This window comes from Myripristis murdjan, chromosome 23 (genome assembly GCF_902150065.1).
Source record: "Myripristis murdjan chromosome 23, fMyrMur1.1, whole genome shotgun sequence".
NCBI classification, from domain to species: Eukaryota; Metazoa; Chordata; class Actinopteri; order Holocentriformes; family Holocentridae; genus Myripristis; species Myripristis murdjan.
In genome coordinates, this window is record NC_044002.1 from 3219790 (window position 1) to 3237956 (window position 18167).

General features: G+C 40.4%; 1 long non-coding RNA gene across 1 annotated transcript; it reads left to right on the forward strand.

Moving 5' to 3' along the window:
• The first annotated feature begins 227 nt into the window (after positions 1-227).
• On the forward strand, positions 228-18123 carry LOC115355332 (uncharacterized). The gene is made up of 3 exons (XR_003927869.1): positions 228-417; positions 819-1098; positions 17978-18123. It is a non-coding gene; the product is annotated as an uncharacterized LOC115355332 (long non-coding RNA).
• Positions 18124-18167: the final 44 nt, after the last annotated feature.

The window sequence follows — 18167 nt, forward strand, 5'->3', positions numbered from 1 at the left end:
TCCTCATTGCAGGACTAACATACCTGTCCTTGTGCCAGGAAATGGTTAATAAATAACGTCATGGAGGTTCATTGGGTATTCATGTCATTCCCTCTCTCACCGTGCCTGTCTCTGACATGGATGGCTGCTGAGATCACAAGTGACGTATGCCCTCGCATCAGGTGAGAGAGGGGTTAATGCTTAGCATCCAAGCAAGGGGCAGAGCGAGAGGGGAAATAGGACAGGAAGACATTGCTGGACGCAGCATCTGAGCCATAGCTGGGGAGGTCTGCATAGTTAACCCACTGTGAAGAGGGAATTAGAGAGCGAAGAGAGAGAGGGGGAGGGAGGAGCGAGCATCAGAGGGGAAATGAATTGCGAGCTGCTGCAGAATTAGTTGTCAGCACGTTGAGCTGCATGGTCTGGATTTCACTTAAGGTATTTACTATGTGTGTATGTCTGTGTCTATATAGCATGTGCATTAGCAGCATTCAATTTTGTGCATTCAGAAATAAAACAGTAAAGAGAGATGAGAGAGAACTGCAAATGAGTGAGCTTCATGTAATTAAGTCTTGGCAAGTAGACAGGCACATAAAAGCAGATTGAGAGAGAGAGAGAGAGAGAGAGACAAGAGGAAGTAGACTGCAGTGCTGGGAGATCAACAAACACAAAGCAAGGTCATATAGAGGAAGAGGGAAAAAAGAGAGCGAGAGAGAGACGCTGGGGCTGCATGGTAAATAGCAGAGTGACGGAAAAACAGGTGTATTGTCGCAGTTATCACATCGCTCTCTCTCTCTCTCTCTCTCTCTCTCTCACTCTCTCTCTCTCTCTCTCTCCAGCACTCGGTCCATCCATGTCTCTCAGCTCCAGGATGAAGGGGCTGCAGCGGCTGAGTCTGCCCGGAGAGTGAGGAGCCTTCCTGGGCTCCGTCTGCATCGTCCTCCCCTCTATTTCTCTCTCTCTCTCTGGGACGTTTCCTCCAGCCTCCCTCCATCTCTCCAGCTCTGCAGCAGAAGTCAACATCAACATCCTTCTTTTCAAGCTTCTGCCAAACCTTCACCACAGTCATGGATGGACTGCGTCTGCCACCAGTCATAGAGGAGGTCATGGATCCCTCTGGTTAGTATGTGTGCATGTGTGAAAGGTGATAACGGCTACGTCTACATCTGTGTCTATGTCTGGATGGAGTAACCTCACTGTTGGCAAGTTTCGCAGTGGTTGAAGCCTGAGTATCCAGACTAAGGTTTTATTCAGGTTAAGCTGATTGTTGTATACTCGGCTCTGATTAGCTAATGAAAGCATTATTAGGTCTGGACAAAGCATGCCAAAAATGTCCATTTTTTCTCTTCACTATGCTTTGAACGACTGCAAACTGCTCTAGGAGATTTGGCTTAATCATAGATGGGAACAGTAAGATATTCCAAATATGTGCAGTAATTTTAGCGTTTTCTCAAATAAAATGTCCATTTTTGAAGCTGTTTGTATACTAGCTAGATGGTGTTTGCTACTCAAAAGTTTATTGATTCTACTCACTTACACAATGTATTAACTGCATTGTCTAGTGGCAGTTTATTTCTCAAGTGGGCGGGTTCATGAAGGACAGCTAATCAGTGTGGTTGTATTGTAGGCCGACCACACTGCCATCCACAACCATTTGTCAGCTGAAGCGTTCCCAGATGTAGCTCTTCTGCAACACTCTAACAGTCCTTCCTAGAGGCAAGCGAGTAAATAGAGGACAAGAGTGCTTCGTAATCGGTGTTTACCTGATCCATCTGAAGCTGGTTCATTGTTATCAAGCTTGTTGGCAAAGATGACAAAATTCACTGAATATTTGAAATCCCCCAAATTTGAGCAATCACCACCCTTATAGCTCACTCTGATCATTCTGATCTGATATCATGAGCTCTGCCTCTACCTAGAAATTATTAGATTGTATTCATGTTGCCCCTATGTAGTTTTCTCATCAGCACTACGTCAAACCTACATCAGTTTTTGATGTCTTCCCTACTTTGTACTGATGTAGTCTGGAGATTGTTTTAATGTCACGCCTCTGTAGTAAAACTGATGGAATGCCGACATTGGACCTACGTAGATAAGATGCTTTTTCCGATGTTAGTTGATTTACTATCTTAGATCTACAACCTGTGTTGGGTCAACGTTTGTGTGCTATCTTGGTACCCGTTCAGTTCCCTTCTTGAAGACGTCTTTGTATCATGGACGCAATGGTCCATATAGAACCCACCTGCTGTACACATTCCTCAGCCATGCTGGTGTAGGGATGGAGCATCAACACATGTGGAGCATTTGGTATTCAAACTTCTGAAATCAGTCGGGTGGTGGCAAGTTTGCAAAAGTTCCTCATGTGAGGAGGAGGTAGCCATGGAGGCTGGCTACTGGTAGTTATTTGGTTCCAGTCCTGCTTAATTGTTTTGGGGGAAGCTTGCAAATGAATCTAACTTGCAACTGAATGATTCTAAATCAATATTTCATGTCAAGTGTTTAATGACTTTTGTGAGTTGCCACATAATAGTATACAGGGAGACAGTCATTATCACAAAATAAGCTTTGGCAGGGTGATTGAGGACCCCAAACTCAAAGCTGAGCACTATACATTATCTCACATGCACCTAACAGACCCTTTGACTGAATATTTTAAATACCTTAATGTCTTGAATCTAGAAAATCTGTCTGTTGTACGTTGTGTGTATATTTTGCTGTACAGGTCGGGGTGTGTGTGTGTGTGTGAGCAGACACATACACACTAGAGTTTTTGACTATGTCAATGAGTCGTGACTTCTGTAGGTTTGTGTGTGTGTATAGATGCTCTGCTAGTCTGCCAGCCTCTGTTTACTGAACAGACGGATTAGTGGATCCAGGCAGGCTTTACCTCAGAGGGAGGGAGGAAGAGACAGCTTGCCATAGTGACACCTTTTATCAGCCAGGGCAGAAAAAGGGCACAGCAAGATATTACATTTGCAATACCTTTGTTATTACAATATTGAATGGTTGTTACTGCTGAGTATACGTTGAAGTCCTCTGTAAACTGAAGAATAGATACGATGATTGTGATTCTGTGCAAAGCCCTTTCTTAACTGTCAAGTGCAGTTCAGTGCTTCTCTTTGGTTGGAATCTAAATAATGGAAGCTTTTTGCTGGCTGTTGTTTCATTTTACAAACTCAAGTGACACATTCCTACTTTATGGTGCTGCAGCAGAATGAAGAGATATATTTGTTCATTAACCAAAACTTGCGCACTTATACATTTTTTACCATCAGTTAGCCATGCTTTTCCTCTGAACACATGATCCCTGTCATAGTCAGTTTCAGTATCACTGAATATTCCTACCAACCCTTTGTTGGTTTGATCTTGCTCACTCAACTTATAATTGCACTACAAAGTTGCCTGAATACTGCTAATTGTAGCTAAGTGTCTCTGTCCTGTCAATGGCCTCTGGATTACTGGTTATATGCACTATATGCTTGATGATGACTAATCAGCGTTTCTTAGAAGTTTGAGCTGTCGTTGTTGAGTGTTATGTGCAACCTGTTAATTAGTGAAGACACACACTGCTTTAGCCAGCAAATTTAATTCTGTGTGTAATATTATGTGGCATATTCCCAGCAGTTCAGAGTCAGGGCTTTGGTTAATAACAGTTACGTTTACTTGAGCAGGTCTCAGTCCACCAGTCCACCATGTCTCTGAGGAGAAATGGAGCATGTAAACCTTTGGGTTTTCTCTCCTTCTGTAAACTGCCAGCTTTGATCAGAGCCAAAGTCCGCTATGATCTTAAGAGGCTGCTTTGTTCTGGGTTTGACTGAGCTCCATTAGTGCCTAGCACCAAACACTACGTGTGGTGCTAGGCATGAGCTTTTATATTGAAAATCTCTGGGAATAACCTCTCTGGGGATTGTTGCAGCACTTTGACTGCATGTGGCAAGATTTTCCAGGCAAAATTTGCCACAGTAAAAACATTTAATTGTAGGCTTGACCCCTTTTCTATTGTCTGTGCTCTTTGTGTGCTCATCACTAGTCCCTTAAGTCAGGCACACACTGATTTAAGTGTCCCAGACAATCCCAGACAAATCACAGTAAAAATGTCAGAACTTTGCATGCACCATGTGAGAAGGTCAACAGATCACATCCAGATTTCCCAAGATGCAATCTGGAACATCCAACATTGGCCACACTGGCCAATTAGGTTGCAGCAGGATATGATATCACTCTGTTTACTGCAAAGCACACAGATGAGCAGACAAATACAGTGGGTATGACTGCACCTTTAAGTGTGTCTGAACTCAAACTCTCTTTAAAAAGACTGTAGATGTTTGGTCAAGATGGAAGATGTCTTTAGTTGCTTAAGTGAAAACATCTACAATAATGACCTATTTGGCTTTCCATCTTGTGGGGTCTTGTTCTGTGAGGGCACCTCAACATCTCATCTCGACATCAGTTCTATTTGAAGACTGTATAATGTCCAAACTCATATTGTCGCCTCAATCTAAAGTGTGGCACTATTTTGATGTAAGACGGGATTATGTTGCTCGGCAATTTATCCTGCAACATTTGGTTGTGTAATATGTTTCTGGCCTTGGTCCACCAGTGAAAATACACAGTTTCCAGTGCAGTTACTGACTGGTTAACAGGGACAGCAAAAACGATGCTTTCCAGCTTCTCATACTGTGTAGGCAATAGATGAGGAGGAAATGTCGTCTCATATAATGCAGCTTCATGGATGAGCTGCATAAAGATGAGATTTAAGACTTTTTGCAAACATTCCCTGACAATATGTTTAAGTCAGTCATGTTCACTTTGGCTGATTCCACTCAGGAATCTGTGCCCACACACAGTCAAAAGTGCCGCAACAATCCCCAGAGTGGTTATTCCCAGAGGTTCTCTTTGTAAAGATTCGTGACTTGCACCATCCACTGCATGTGGTTCTAGTCACGAACAGGGCTAGGTTTCAGTGAGAGTTTGCTGGCGAGCGTGTGCATGCAGAGACATTTTGTATGTGAGCATTTGTGCTTGAAAAGTGTGTCATGTCTTGTCAAGGATGTCAGTCTGCTGCACCCAAAGCCATTGCAAAGTTACTGCATCGAATATTATTTGCCCCAAAACTTTCAAATTTGTTCATGTCAGCTGAACTGCGGACTACAGTAGAACTATGACTGACGACTGACAAGATATTATTTTAGAAAGAGGTCACCAAATGATCTTCTAAGTGGAATCATTGGACATGAATTGCAGTCATTTTAAGTTATGGCTTCCAGTTAAATTTCTGGAGAGTCACTTCTGGACTCGAGTGCCCAGACCTGTCCATACTGACATTTATGGCTACATTTGTGGTATTTTGTGTTTTTCCTTACCGTTTATTTCTTTATGTGAGAGGAATGCAAGACCTGTCCTTACCTGATCTGACTGGCAAGTCACGCACTGCTGTTACTGCATACAGGCAGGGAGGGAAGCAGGAAGAAGAGATGCACAATGAGGAGAACAGAGGGAGAGAGAGAAAGATGGTGATGGAGCTGCTCCACCCACAGCATCTAACTTTCCTTTGATCTGAGTGCGACATTCTGCATTGACTGTCTCTCTGATTCTCTCCTTGTATCCTGCCAGCTTCTCTCCCTCTCTCACAAACACTCAAAAAAGATGTGGGGTGGCGTCGTGGTGGTGGGGGTACCAGTACTTGAAGCATAGACCAATATATTGAGCCAGTTTTGGCTATTTACTGAGTGCTGGATACTAAAGTCACCTCATCCACCTCTGTGACCGTTGTAGAGCGGCATACTGTGACTAAGCCTCAAGCATGTTACTCATGGTTGTTAGGTGACCTTTCTGATATACAAGGCATGTCCAGCTCTAAATTAAACCTATTTTTATTTATTTTCATTATAATATTTTATAATAATTTGGACTTAGATTGTTATGAGAAAATATCTTTGTGATGAACAAACTTAGGAATAGCCATGGAATTGCCATTTTGATGCTTTTAAAAAGGAAGACTGTAAATGAACCACAAAAGACTGAGACCTAACTGACCTACTTGTCTTCATTCTAAGCAGTCACTCAATTTCAATAGTCATCTGTTTTTCTTGGCTCTTTTTTGGATTGTTGATTTTGTTGTGCAGCAAACCTAGTCAAGCTGGACCCTGGGGATAGCCATGTTGGTCTGTCCATCCATCTGTCTGTTCAACATTTTTCTTCAAGGCAACCTGTCTTGAAATTTATCTGACGGATTGCCATTAAATTTGGTGAGCACGTTCATGCTCCCCAGAGGATGAACCCTGTCTGGTTATCTCATGATCTTTCCTCTTGTGCGGGCCTTCTCAACCAATGGGTTGTAGCCGGCTGATGGGCTGTGAGCACCCTTCTAATGAGCCAGGAATACCATTTGTAGAAGTCTGCATGGGTCCAGTTTTACAAACCTGTGTCCAACCTGTACCCACAAAGCTGAATACTGTAACCCTTCAAACCTTTACTGCAGTTTTCCCAACTTGTTAAGGCAAAACCGGCAACCCAATCGCTGTGAAATACATCCACATTCTGTTTAAAAGGTTATTTTAACGCTAGTTTGGCTAAACAGCAAAGCTGTTCACAACGTCATTCTCACCATCTCACCTTCAAGGATGAGTTTTCAACAATTTGATGTTCACTACTTCATCCATACTTATGATGATCAATGTGTGGTTTTGATTGCTTTGATTGTCAGGCCAGTGACTTCCTCTTGTTTTTACTTCGTTTTTTGACCTGGCTGGATACTGTTCAAAGAGGTATGGTAGCTTGTCACAATTTCAGTCACAGGCAATAACTTGGGATGTTGTTGCCATATCATGTTTTCTGGATCTAGACCTGTTTATGCATCCAGACCTTTTTTTTTTTTTTTTTGTTGTTTTTTTGTTTTTGATAATGACCTTTTTTTTTTTTTTTTTTTTAAAAAAAAAAAAAAAAAAATAATAATAATAATTAATTTGATGGAAGGACTTTCATTGTGGCGCAGTCATTAAAAATATGTTAGAGATTGTAATTATTCTAATTGAAATTTTTGAGACATTTATGGACAATTCAGATTATTATAATAATAATAATAATAATAATAATAATTCAATTTATAAGAAAAACTGGTATTAGTGTCAGCACTTTATTAGTAATCAAAAGAACAGATTTACCAAAAGTTGACGAGTACATTTATGCTCCCCAGAGGATGAACCCTGTTGAAACTGGAGACTCATGATCGTAGTAAACTCAAGTCAAAATGTCTAATTAATTATTTGATTGCCACGATATTTGGTCAGTGCATTCATTCTCCTCAAAGGAAGAATCCTTGTGTCCTATGACACCGACACTGGCTCTGAGGGGCAGGGCTTAGCACAACCAGGGTGACGTTTAGCCACAACTTTCCCTGAGAGAGAGGAACATAGAGAGGAAGAAAAGTCAATATTTTCATATCATAAACACTCTTCATGACTTCTGTTCAGTGCTGGGGCAGGTCACAGATATGTTTTTATGACAATCTCCATATGCGTGTCTCTGTGTGTGTACTCCTGTTCTTTGTGTTTTCTTTTTTCAGTATTTCCCAAATCCTACTGTTAATCATTGTGACTCAAATGTGTCCAGGCTGAGAATGTTTTTCTGGATCGATCCATAAATTCCAGTAAAATAAATTGAGCAAGGACTCTACAGGAGTGAACATTAATACCAACGATTAGAAGATCATCTGCTTTAGCTTTTGATGTATGTTGTACGTAAGATGTGTCACGTTGCTGATGCTTGGTTCCAAGTCTTGTGAACATTAGTCAGTGGTATTTTTTTCAGTCATGCGATTATGTTTTATATGACACTGCAGATGTAGAAATGATCATTTTTTGACATTTGCTTGAACTACTTTTTCAAAGTTCCTTCTGTTAAAAACATATTTCTCTGGAGGCAAGCTTTGATATAGTTGGGCTTCTTGTAACTTGTAGACTTTCTAAGTAGCTTCTCCAGCACTGTGTACTCATTATGTCTTGAGTATAAATATATGAGAGGCATCACAGTGATGGCCAGGGCTGTTTTCAGACGACGCTGAAGATGGAGGGCTGTGGTGCTCAGGTTGCTGATGCTGAGCCATTGATATTCCAGCTCTGTCTCCTTTGCTCTCAGCCCCTTGGATCTATGGCTTTTTTTTTTTTCATCAAGGCCACCGTTGATTTGAGTGTGAGTGTGTAGACGTGTGTGCTGGAATAATGTTCACTTGGGGAGTGATAAAAGACTGGTGCCGGCCAGATTGATTTATGATGGGTTGAAAATGGAAGGAGGGAGAGGGAGAAGGGTAGAGGCATGGAGAGAAAGAGGGACGGGTGTTATGCTCCTCAGTATTCAACCTGCACCTTCAATGTCACCATGTCCTGGTCAGACCACTTGAGAATTTTAATGTGTGTGATGTGTGTGTGAGAGTGAGATAGGGGGACGCTGCGTGGGTGTGTTACTGAAGTGAAAACATATGTTCTAATTTCAGTCAAACAGTGATAACAGAGGTGTGACATGTAAATGTGTAAAAAGACACACACAGATAGGACAGCCACACCTAAGGGCTTATTATTTATTCTATCCACATTATTCATATGACGACCAGCATTGGCCAGGTTACCACATGATAAAGAATGTGCCGGTCATGTCGGATTTATCAGGTATGTGAGTTTCCCACATGTCAAATCACAGCCATGTTGACTTGCTGCAACGTTAGCATTGCCAATCAATCTGACAGTAGCCTAGCTAGCAAAAATCCATGGCTATTTCAGGGGGTATTAAAGCAAAACTGAGCTCTGGTAGAGTGTAGGGCTGTATAGTTACTTGGGTGTTATATGAGTCTACATATCTCTCTGTTCACTTCCACAGTGCAGAAAAATAGGTCCCACAATAGCACTACACAATAGTACAATTATTTGTTTAAGTACTATCAGGTCTTTTCTTCTCGGCTCAATGCAGTTTCCTGCAGATGCTACTTGCCAGATCTACTTTCCAATTCAAATAGGAAAATGGGTCAAAAAAGTATCAGGACTTGTTGTTTTTCATATTGGCATAATCCACTTTGTTCTTGTTCGTTTATGTGCTACAAGTGTCATTTTGGGACCTGTTTTGTCATGCTACTGAAGTGAATGGAGAGATAGAAATTCAGTATTGTGGATTAGCACCCCAGAGGAACACAGAGCAACTACTGAGGACATTTCACCACCATATGGAGTCATAAGACACCCAGGGAGCAATACAACCTAACATTCTACCAAAGTTCAGTTTTGTTTCTATGTAAATACCACAGGCAATTGAATGCTGTATTATTATAGTTTCCCAGGAATACCATTTCTCTTAAATGTGTCATTGTGGTCCAGTCATTGTTTATGTGAATTTACTTGTGCCTTTGGCTATACTGAAAACAGCAACTACATCATGTTGGGCATTGTTTGTGGCACCTGGAACCCAAATTGTCGAGCCTGGCAGAGAGTTCACGTGGTCCCTCCTGGTGAGAAACTTATACCTGACATACCTGATTTGACATCACATGAACACAGGATGAGTGATTGTTCTGCAAGACACTGTGGGTCTCAGAGTGATGTTCACAAAAGTTATCCTTAAAATGGTGTTTTTGCACAACCTGCAATTTTCAGTTGAACTTTTTGAATAGACATAAAAAAAAGTCTTTTGACATTTTTTGGACTGATCACAGGTTTCTGCAGACCAGGTAAAGGCATAACCAGTAAATATATTTGCCAAATTTTACTGGTCATTCTGACTGGTAATGGTTAATTTTTATTCCAAAAATCCTAAATGGTTACCACACATTTATGGCAGACATTACGGAGCTAAAGGCAAAAATGCTCATCATGTCCAGATACAGTAAGTTTCACATGTCATCCAAACTCCCTTTTCTATGAGCCTAGGGGTATTGATAATGCTCATTTTTGAAAGTGCTGATACACAATATTCTGCTGATCCAAACATGGTAAATATAATGAGCACGGTAACATCCTCCAACCTGTTAATGTCACATTTGCTGTGGATCAGCCAGCTGCATATGGAATGATGCAACATTTAACAACCTGAAGGCCTGTGTTTGGCTCCCTCTGAAAACCCAGTCACATTCTTGATGGGAATGCATTCAGAATGAATTGGAGGGGATGCTTTCCAAGGGCAAAGCTGTCAAAACGGCCCCCGAAACTGTCAGTCAGCTACTGCATGAAGTCAACATGGTGAGAAATATTTTCCTCTCCCTGGACTGGTTATTGTTGGGAAGTACACACATTCTCCACTCAAGCGCAACCTTGAAAACCTCCAGTGTCTTGTGGAAAGTGTGGACAGCAGTTTTCCAATCACACACAGAGTTGTCCTCCCACAGCAGCTTGCAATGGGCTTGTTAAGATGTAATTTAGTGTTTACCAAAGACCAACAAGATCTAGTTTTTTTTCTCATATTGCAAAAAACTGCAAACATACAGTAGTTGCTGTGAGTTGTGGTAATAGAATTCATAGCTTCCAGACCATGGTCCAGTCCTATAATTCCATACCTCTAAAGTTCAAAAAGTTCCTTCTTTGTTTATCCTTAGCTCTTGTTTTTTTTAAAAATTATTTTTCTGACACTTCAGTTTTGGTCATAGCAATATATCTGATTTTGTACTCGCTAAAGCTACTAGTTGGAGTAAAATGCCTAAAATGAAGATGTAGATGTATTTCTGTGTGTGTGTGTGTGTGTGTGTGTGTGAGTGTGTGTGTGTGTATGTGTGTGTGTGTGTGTGTGTGTGTGTGTGTGTGTGTGTGTGATTTAAGGTTATTATTGTTAATGTAAACTAACGAAGAAGGAAAACTAGGTATGAAAAAACATTTTCATTAACTGAAATGAAAATAAAATGGGGTTTTCCAGAATAAAAACTAATGGAAAATGCAAAACTATAATAACCTTGTCTATCCCCAAATCATATCCATTAACCTCATTTGTCACTATTTCATCGCACATTCAAAATATAAGCAAATGTGTTATATTGCTGTTATCACCCTACAGGAAGCCCAGAGGCATTTTACCTTGCTTTGACTGCAACACATTATGTTCAGCAGTGTTCAGAGAGACACATGGCAAGCTATTAACCATCGCAAATGATTTTTGAGGCATTGTGTGTGTGTGTGTGTTTTGTCCTTTATCTGCACTAAATCACCCGCCTGTATGGTGCCACTTAACTTGCCCGTGGTGACCATGGCTTCCACAGTGCAGCTTTATGAGGCAGTGGTGACAAGTGAGCCGTAACACCCTGCCACCTGCATCTGAGCAGCTGCTGCGACTGGACACATGGACAACAATGATATTGTTGTGCAGCTGTTAGGATGACAGGGGAGGACGGTCAAGCTCTGTAGTCTCAAAGGAACCATCCAAGCTCTCTTAAACAGTTCTCATTGACCTTGCTTGAAAACGTTGCTTAGAAACGTTAGAAACGTTACAGGGAGAATGGGCAGGTACCTCAGGACGTTAGGATTAAATGGAATGTCCTTTCCTTCAATGGATCATGAAGGAAATGACGATTGATATTGACTGTTTTGATGGAAAAAATCACAACTTCAGGAATAATTTGCCTACATATAGCAAACTTACAATCCATATAATTTAAAGCAATATAAAGCCAACTAACTGAGGTATTATGTGACATGTCTACCCTTTGCATCATAAGCATAAATCTTTTAGAACATAATGATGGATTGGCTTCCCATTGTTAAGTTTCTGTACTTTTAAACAAACAGCTAAAATGACTGTGCATAACCCACAGATGAATTAACTAAGCACCAATGATGTGTGTGAAAAACTTTAAAAGGCAGTTTGCTTGTTTTTTTAGGGATATGTCTGAAGTATCCATGACAAATCACCTATACAAAAATATTTCTAGAAATGTAGTGGCATATTTTTTTTTATGATGTCAGTGGTTTGGTAGATTTCAAGTTCAGATCCGTGTCACAATATTTAGCTGCAGGTACATAAAAAATCTATGTAATCTATCAAATAGCCTGAGAGAGCAAGCACTTGGCCCATCTGTTTTCAGTTTCTCAAGCTGCAAAAGATGGAGATCCATAATCGATCATTGGTTCAGTTTTCCTTGCTGGAGGGAAGCAACAAAGGTGACTGTGGCCTATATGAACCATAATATCAGGGGATATTTTGGTTTGTGTTTACTATTAAATGCCTGTGAAAGGTGCCTGAGCATTAAAATTCCTTTCACAAGCATTAAAACACAACAAATCTGACGGCAATCCAGCATCACTTTTCTTGTAATTAATTAAAATATTTTTTGCTGCTTTTCAAGTTTTTTTCTAATGTTCTTTGAGAGGAATCAAGTGAATTCACTCAGGTTTCAAAGGGTTAAATTGTTTACATGTCATACTTGAACTTGAACTTGACAAATCTTGGTGAGATTAAACCAGAATGAAGAAAATGTTAAAATGATCCCTCATACATTTTCACTACTGTAACAATTTCTAGTGAATTTAATTACAGTGGAATTTAATGAGGAGGAAGCCCCCCAAGGACCCCTGGGGGTCCCAGGATCTCATTTTGAAAACCATTGAAATAGACAACTGGGACGCTCCTCATCATGGAAGAGATTTCAGGGGCACATCCGTGGGGGAAGATTCCTCATGTCTGTGTACCAAGCTTCTGAAAGACAGATGTAATGAGACTGTCTCAGGCAGAGAAAGATGACAGCAGGCAGGGTTAAGGAAAGCAAAAAGTGAGGAATGTAGAGTACAAAATGAACAGGAAAGGGAGAAGAAAGAGATCAGGGCAGGAAGGGAATTAGAGCGGGGAAGGAGAGTGATGATGGAGTGATTATTGAATGATCCCTGCAGCCATTAAGACAATAATAAAGGGCTTGGATTGGTTCCTTGCCAAGAAGCTCAGCCAATCAGTAGGTTTAAAGGTGCAGACGTGTAGGATGTTCATTACAAAGGGTGGAAGGGGAGGAGGAGGAAGGATGCAAGGTGAAAATGTCTCTTATAATCAATGACAAGGTTTAAATCAATGGTAAAGCTCAACCTCCAGAAACTGCAGGGAAAAAATGCCACTCAATTTACTTTATGTATTAAATGTGTGCGTGTATGCATCTGTGCATGGTGCGTGTGTGTGTGTGTGTGTATGTATGCCATGTTTACCTCAGTATTGTGTCCCCTAGGGCTCTGTTTGCCTAATCTGTCTGTCTAACTGCTGCTGCTAACAGCGTTTGAATGACAGAAATAGCCGCTAGCTTCTTCCCTCCCACTCATTCATGTCTGGATGATAATGATTGAGACAGATTAACAAGTAAATTGGTTGCAGTCAGTGGCAGACCCAGGCAGAGACCCCAGTTATACTGCTGTGATGAGAATTGTTATGGTGTCAGTTTTAATGAGTCAGACGGAGTTTCAGGGTAGCATTAGGAAAGTATGTTCAAACACACATCCTCGTACTTCTATCCTTATGAGGATCCTCCATTCACTGCATTCACTATATTAGCTTCCTAACACTAATTCTAAGTAAGAAGTGAGGAGTGAACCAAACTGAACTTTGGTAAAGTGTTGGGTTGTAGTTAACTGTGTTATGTGAGTCGACATGCTGGTGAAATCTCCTCATTAGTTGCTCTGTGCTCTCCTGGGCTGCTAATCCACAACACTGGATTTCTGTCACTGCATTGAGTTCCATGGCGTGGCAACACGGCTCCCAAAATAACACTTTTAGTGCATAAATGAATGCAAACAAAGCAAATTATACCATTATAAATAACACAACAAGTCCTCTGAACCAGACAACCACATAGGTTCATTGTTGCTACCCCCTAATACAATCCACAGGAATTAGCACCCCAACTGGCAGCAGCATGTGCATGTGTCAAAATGGTCAAACTTTGTTTATGTGTGGGCACCAAAATACTTATGGTTATGGTTAGGGTAAGGCTGAAGTTAAGGTTAGATGACCTTTAAAACAGAACTAAAGGTTGTAATAAGCTGAACCGCAGAAAATCAGCAGCTGTGATAACAAGCCAATAGTTACTGTTACTACTGTATATTGAGCCTAGTGAAGGATGGCAGGTGCAACTGAAGAGTCAATCAGATGGGGGGTGGAGGATCAAAAAGTGAGGCTGTGATTGGATCACTCTTATGTGTGAAAGTAGCTCTCAATCTTCTGCACGAATGCTCCTTCGACTCAGGAGAGATCAGCTGATAGGGCTCTCTCTGCATAGAAAGGCCCTCAGATTCTTGCTGTTTCAACATGTTTTCTGCACCCAATGACAAAAAAAAAAAAACCTTTAACGAACAATTTCAGTTACAATTTTAGTTTACCATCCCAAGACATCTGGATATAGTCTCAGAGGTCTTTGAATGCTGCAAAAGACAGCCTCCACACTTTGAAGTCAGCTTTAGAAACTGCTGAGGTTCCTTGGTGCTCACAGGTGTTTTTCTCCCCTGTGACTCCACATATGTGATTCTCCCCTGTTAATTACTGTTTTTACTGCCCGTCGCTGACTCATACGTCCCTCAGTCACACGAATAAAAACATGTGGCGTAAACATACCTGCGCACACACTGGTTTAGCACGGTGCTGTGATCCATCAGTGCCTGCATTGCAGATTGAGGTGCAGATAGGAGACTGCAGCAGATGCGAGCAGAGAGGGAGAGACAGAGATTGAGAGCTTAATTAGCTGATGACTTACAGAGCTCAAACTTGACCTGAGGCCGTCCTTCATGGTGTAACTACATTTACTAGCAGCACCAGAGGAACAGCCATTCTCTACAGTGGTATGGAGGCATGAGTGAAGAAAAAATGTGAGAAGGAGAGAACAGAAAAGAGAAGGAGCATGAGGATGACAGTATTAATGACAAGATTATAAGATCAAGTGACAGTAGAAAAGGGGTGGATGTGATTGGGGAGAGAGAGGTGAAGAGGTAAAGACAGTGTGGAGGGGGAACGGGGGAGAGAGGGATCTATTTTTAGACGTCCTGATGACGACAGACAGGGATGAAGGACGACAGCAGGAGGACTGATGGGAGGCTCGGCTCTTTACCTTTTGCTCCATGACTTTAGAGATGAGACTGTTAATCAGAAACAATATTGCATCGGAAGCATGCAAAATATGCATTTTCACATACCAACAATCAAGTGTTTATATAATCGGACTTTGTATTGGGATGGTAAATTATTTGAAAACATGAAAAAATACACAATATAATATAATCAACAGTTAATTTGGGTATCTGACATTTATCTAACTTAATTTTCTTCCTAAGTTTTAATGTAACTGTAAATTTAATGATTCTCAGACGGGAAATTGTGCAAATTACAGATGTATCAAATATATCAATATGTGCATTATAAATGTAAATAAGTATTTCTGTGGGAAAAAAGTGGAAAAAACAAAGCCATATAAACAGAGGTGAGAAACCCTGTTTTTCCTGGTGATTTCCACTAGATGGAGCCATAGGACAGTGAGTCTGAAAGTGAGGCGCTTGAGGGATTCCTATCAGGTCCCTAGCAAATTGTTGAATAATTTAATTTCTCCATAATTTCTCCATGTGATACACACAAACACAGACATGTATTTTGACTTGTTTTATTCAACCATCTGAACAAAATAAGCTTTATGTCTTTCAAAAAATGCATTACAAAAATAATTTCTTCAGCCTTCAAGAGGCATTAGAAATACAGTGAATGGGTTGGGTTAATTCACAAGACTTTATTCCAATCAGAAAAGTTAACAATAACAATAGCTGTTGTGGTCACAGAACCATAAAACAGGGCTAATTCTCTGGATAACCTCTAATTATCTGGATGTGAAAGCAAATTAGTGTTTTAAGCGTTTTAAGCCGATTAGTGCAAACTTTGGAATGTTAGACTTTTAATTGCCATTTTTGAAACTTACCTTTAGTAAATATCTCTGTGTGACTCTGCTTGAGATTTGATCAAGCAAAATTCAATTTATTTGAATTTGTTAAAATGCAGAAAAGATTTGTAGTTTTTTTTTAACAAGCAAAAGCAAAATTGAACATATGAGTTTTGGCCTTTTTTTTGACATGGATGGAGGTGGATGGATTAGCACCTTATATAAACAGGGAGAATCTGACAGCATTCTCACCGATGAGTTTGTGTATGTCATAGATCAACATTACAAGAAAATGACCACCAAAATTAGCCAAAAACTACCCCCAGAATTTGGCAGAAAGACAAGAAAATTACCATTAATATTTCCACAAAATTTTGTAAACAAAAACAAAAAACAACACAAACAGCACCCCTTCCAAAAAAGACTGAAAGAAAGAAACAGAGAAAAAAAAGTGAATTTTGTTAAGAGGATAAAATAAAAGGTTTTCTCTTGGTTTCACAGGGTTAATGTGATCTGTGTTGATATGATCTTAGAAATGCTCGGTACATCAGCAGTAGTTGTTTTTTCCCCTTTTAAACGAGATCTAATGAGGCCCTAATCAGCTGTTTGCTGGGTGGTGGGATCAAAGCATTTTTGTGATATCAAATCCCCCCACATCAGTGAGGATTTACAACTTGAATCAAACCAGCAGCATAGGCAGAAGTTGTCGTTTGGGCGGGCCTAAATAAAAGTGAGTGGGCCAACATTTCCCAGTAAATATTGGCTTACAGTACAAATTAGAATGACAAATAGATGCTGCTTTCATCAGGCTTATAACAGTGACAAATGTGGACCAAATGCCCTTCAAATGTTAATAATGTCACAAATACAATAAAACAATCCTCTACAACATGCTCAACAAGCTGACCAGTCGTGTTCACAGGATGGAAACAAAATTAAAGCCAAAAATGTATCCAGCCTGTCCAACCATCAGGTTAAAAGAAATGGGAGGAAAAGAGAACGATTGAGATTGCAGTGACAGCAGGTGAGTGCTGCAGCCTGTTGAATGAGTGGCTGTGAAAACACCTCTTGCAAAATAAAGAGACGGCAGCATGACACATTCAAAATTAGAGCCATCACAGGCTCAGTGGTGTGATGTGTTATTACAGCCAACCAGCATTACACAAGCATGCAGTCATTCAAAAAGACAAATTGAAAACTCAGAGGGAGAAACCCTAATCCTTCATGCATGCATCATATTGTTGCCTCCGAGTGGTTAGCTCAGTGGCCTGACAGCTAAAGACAACACTATAATGAGCAGAATATTACACAACTCAGCAGTAAAAGGTAGTGAAAACAAAGGAAAAAGAGTCTGCCAGTCACTGAATTAAGACAGGATGGCACACTCATTCACTTGTATTAAATCAACCTCCTCAAATACACTCTGACCTGTCTTGATCACAAGCAAACCTGAGAAAACTGACTTGATTTCTTTCAAAAACTGGGAACAAAGGTGATGAGCCAATTAGCAAGGAATGACCAGAAATTCAAAATTATAAAAAATAATAATAATTAAATAAAAAATTGCAGTTACTGTAATTATATATTTAAATGAAATTATCATAAAATTGCAAAACTATAGAAAAAAAGTATGTAAAAAATAAAAGGAATTAAATTGAGTATTGTTCAGATGTTTAAATAAAATCTTTCAAAATAAAAGCCCACCCACAGGCTCCTGGGATGCAAAGGGTTAAAGTCCCCATGAAATGGGGACTTTTTCTAGTTCTTGTAAAACTGAGTATCTTAAACAGTGACATCATCCTGCACTGGTGGGTGTATATTAAAATTTCAACCAATAAAATGTTCACAGATCTTTAAACATGCACTCTCATCTACTTTGTCCCTTCAAAATAAAATTGTGTCTTGTGTCTGTGGCTGTCAGAACTAATCACATCCTGGGTAGCTGACTTCCCACTACATATTCTGAACATGAATTTTATCGTGAACACAAACTCAGTTAGGACACAAAACAAATTCATTTTCACTATTGATTTATTTGTTGTCAGTAAGCCTGCCTTGGCCTAATACTGTCTTAACGCCTGAATCAAACACTAGCTGATGCTGATGTCTCCTCTCTCTCTCTTTCTTCTCTCTTTCACCCAGATGACCTGTGTGACCTCAAGGTGGAGAAGCCCGGCATGGGGGGAGACACTTTGACGGCCAAAGAGAGGGAGTCCATGGAGGAGAACTATGAGAGGGAGGAGAAGGAGGTGGCGGTAGGGAATGGAGAGAAGGGCCAGCAGGAGGAGGGCAAGGAGAAGGAGGTGAGAGAGGAGAAGGTGGAAGAGGAGGA